Below are 4,399 nucleotides of genomic sequence, written 5' to 3' on the forward strand. Positions count from 1 at the left end.
ATAAGACTGCTCATGGACATGGGGACAACATCCTTTGGGGATTTTAATACATACTTCTTGTGACTCCTATTAAAGATGGAATTTTCCATGGAAGCAGTACCTCAAGGGTCTCTTTGTTTAAGACAAATGTAATGAAAGGATCTTTCCACTTCTCACTGTGGATATTTGTGGTGTAAATGTCGGGGACTTCCTGCTGTGCTGAGATGACCCTTTTCCTTATGTATCTCCTGGGTAAGGGCTCATGCTAGGAGAGAATCTGGACTTTGCTGAGGGGTGCACGGCCCACAAGTCACCCCTGGGAAGATGCAAGTCCTGAGGCAGGAAACCAGAGTTTGGAAGTCTGGCCTTTGGTCTCTCTGGGCTTCAGTTCTGTATGAGACTGGGCTTGCAGGGACTGGAGAGCACCTCAGTCAGGGACTGCTTGCCTCTCCTCCATTTAGTTGGTTTTTGTACTCAGCCTAGACTCTTTGCTGATATTTAGACTTACCTTTCTGTTTTCTGAGGCGCTTTCTCCTTTAACCCTGGGCTGCTCAATCAGAAGTTACAACTAAGATCTGGGAAAATGAGCCGAAAAGGAGGCTAGAGTAAACTCTGGAGTGCTGCTGGTGGGATAGCTGCCCATGTGTTCAGTCCTGGTGCCGGAACATGAACTTGTTTCACATGGTGCTGTTTCAGGAGAAACGTAGCCCCTCTCACTGCTTTCATCACGATGACTTTTCCTTGATACCCAGTAGTCTGTCTGCCTTTAGGTTGCAGCACAGGCACACTGGCAGGAATTTTCACAAGGTGGTGGCTTATTATACACGGATTCCTAACCCTGAGATCCACCTGTTCAGCACTCTCAGATTCCAGAGTATTTTCTTAGTCCACAGGGAAAGCGTTCCCAGGCTTGGACCCAATCCTTTCAGGCCTGGAACTGAACACTTTTTTATTTTAAAAAATGTGTATATTTTTGACTGTGCCGCACAGCATGTGGGATCTTAGTTTCTTGATCAAGAATTGAACCCTCGCCCCTTGCATTGAAAGTGCAAAGTTTTTAACCACTGGACTGCCAGAAAAGTCCCTGGAACTGAACATTTTCTACATCAATCCCTTTTCTGATCCATTTTGAGTAGAAACTCTGCTAGAATATAGTGGATCCTTTTATTTGCTCAAAATCTTCCTCCTTGAATATGTATGTCCCTCAGCCTAAAAAAAAAAAATCTCACCCATCCCTTGAGGCCCCATTTGGGTCCTACTCTTCCATGGAACCCTCCCAGGTCTTTCCCTCCCCAGAACTCAAAGCGCTGTTTTCCCAGTGATTTGGCAACGAATCACACACACGTCCGATGACTTTCTCCAATAATCGCTTAATGGTGAGCATGATACCCATTTCATGTTTTCAGCATCACTAATTTTGATGTATGGCAGACATCTCAGTCTTCGTGATGAGTCTCTGAAATATTAACTCTATTCTGCATAGTGGTCTTGATTTGGGCAGATTTTTAAAACCTATCACCCACTTCAATCTGCTTCCCACAAAGGAAATTTGGCTAACCTTCAAAGGATGAAAATTATTGACCTCCCTTAAAAGCCAATGGAAGTAAATTCTCTATCAGAGTATCTGAAGTAAAGATGGAAGATAATTAAATGCAGTGCATTAGTTGTAAAACAGATCTCACTGTGTTGTATATCACTACATAAAATAAGCATACTTCTCATTCTTCCACACAATTTCCTTTACAGCAATTCACCACAGAATAATGAATGACTCCTGACAACTCAAGTAAGAAATGCTCAGGCCTACTTTTTGATAAGCACTTGCTCTAAGAATAAGGTGAAAATTAAATATTCTCAGGAAGGGAAGTCTGGCTGGATGAGATGGTATGCCATCAGAATAAAGCATGTGACATTCCAGGTATCGTCAGATGAAACAAACATGTCTTAAAAACCTGCAAGGGAAACCCTCTTCTTTAGGGAATAAACATATTGCTTTCTCAGAACCAACACGCTGAATATGTACAAGTATAGTTTTGAGTTGCATGATGTTATTGAGTCCCATACAGTCAAATGAACCAGAAGGCTAACCATCTGGGTCAGTCGTAGCTTTTCACTTGGTATCTGGAAACAAAAAACTTTGTTTTGCTGAATCTGATGCAAAAATATGGGTGGAGACACAGGGCAACACCCAGTAACCCTATTTATATGACTGACTGACTTGTGTAAGAAAAAACAAGTTCAGTCACTCATATTAATCTGATAGACTCATTCTAAAGTCTGAGAATCCTCTTTATTAGGCCTGCTTAATTTTGGACTAGGTTGGGGACGTCCTTTCCAAGGGAGAAACTCTTATTAGAGAGAAACCATCATGTTAACTTGTTCTGCTGTATTGATATATTTTGTAGTAAAATTGAGTCTCATCAAGTGCCACATTAAGAGGATCAGAACCATCATCTAAAGTACAATTTTCTTTTCTCTGTTTCAAAATATTTATCAAGTTAACTCATGGACTCATGAAATTCCTCCTTGCCATGATTTCAAGTGTTTTCATGGGGAGACTTGAGAAAAATGGTAACTTTCAGTGACATAAAAAAGGAATAGACCATGGCTCTGGAAACTCTTTTTTATGTTCAACCAGTTCAGTCTTTTGTTTGTAACTCTGACTCACTGAAATGTGATACTTAATGATTTTACATTTGTGAAGACCTAAGTACCTTGATATTTTATCTTTTTCAGCTGGTAATTTTAGGTACAAATTATCTCTCTGGTTTTTTGTTAGACCCACTCAAAGGGAAGAACCTTGACTGCTACAACACCAAGGGTCTCTAACCTGTACAAATTGCATTGTCTTTTTTTCTGGTTGTTGGGTCACCAGGGGCTCACATTCTGGATCTGCAAATAAGTGTATCTTGGTAAATTAGTGTAAAAGTGGCAGAACGGTCACTGGCTGAGAACATCAATTCAGCTCTCAGCAGGTGCAAGTAGGAAGAGCCTTTTTGCAGGAGAAAACTTCCACCAGCCCTGCACCTGCTCCCTAGAGACCGAACCGAGTATTAGAAGGGCTGCCACAGGCGAAATGACTCAACAATACGGTTCAAAAGCCGGATGTGGCTGTTTCCTTTCTTACAGGGGTATGTTTGTTGCCATCTCAATGGTATCTAACCTAATGGGAGGGACCATATGAGAAAGGGCTCAGAGAAAGTCTGCTGCTGCTGCTAAGTCGCTTCAGTCGTGTCCGACTCTTTGCGACCCCATAGACGGCAGCCTACCAGGCTCCTCTGTCCCTGGGATTCTCCAGGCAAGAATACTGGAGTGGGCTGCCATTTCCTTCTCCAGAGAAAGTCTAGTGGCTACATTATTGCTTAGATTCTATACACAAACCCAACCCCCGCAGAGCTGTCCTCTCTACCTGTCACAGAGGGAGCAGAGGAAATGCACAGATGTTCCTTGTCATTTCACCTAAGAGTTTAATCTGCAGATGAAGAGTAAAATGAGAATATGATCAGTAAAAAAATTAAGATGTGTTCAAAGAGTGTGCTTAAAAATGATGAGATATATTGGACTCTTGCTCATGCATAAGATTTAGAAGAGTCTGGGAAGTCTCTGTGTGGAACTTGAACCATGAGTGAGTGTGGTCTAGCAGAAAAAGAACACTGGAAAATCGTGAGGTAGAAATACAGCAGGGAAATTAAGGCAAGAACTCAGTGCACGGGGGGAGCTTGTTGCCTCTTCTACTGTGTTTCACCTCTAACTCAAAGGTTATTTCAGCTAACCAGATGACAGAATTGCAACAATTTTGGATATGGTGAGAGAATTGCTGAAGGGTTTGGAAGCAGTAGTCATTTCAGGGATACATTTCAAGGAGAAATAAAGTTTTTGTGTGCGAGTGTTTGTCTTGGAGGGGGAAAGGGTGGTTGACAAGGACAGGAATCGACGTGCACGTTTCCTGTTCCTGTTTCTTAACCAACATTCTCAGAGCATCTCTGTCTCTTTGGGGGCCAAGTGTTTTCTACTGCCCTCTTTTTGGCCTCCTTAATCTTGTCTGTATGGTACCCACAGCAAGGAGACATCCATCTGGTAGAGACAGGGTTAGGCCTGCATGAGTTTACTGTGTTAAATTTAGGTTGGAGATTCACGGAAATGAGTTTTTCGAGAGGGTGGCATCAGTATTGCCTAAAAAAAAAAAAAAAAATCATCTCACATGTTCAGTTTTCCTAAAATTGAAGGGCCTTGTTTCTGGATAATAATCAAAATAATAATTACTGAGTGAGTGGAATACACCTCTTACCTCATTTAAAGCCTTGTGTACACTTTACAGAAGCAATTTTTTCTAGCCCTGGATGTCAGGAAAATATAACTCTTGTCTTATGTTTTTGTTTAGTACTATAACCAAGCAAGCTGATTTTAACATTTACTCTTT

This window comes from Budorcas taxicolor, chromosome 11 (genome assembly GCF_023091745.1).
Source record: "Budorcas taxicolor isolate Tak-1 chromosome 11, Takin1.1, whole genome shotgun sequence".
In the NCBI taxonomy this organism is placed as follows: domain Eukaryota; kingdom Metazoa; phylum Chordata; class Mammalia; order Artiodactyla; family Bovidae; genus Budorcas; species Budorcas taxicolor.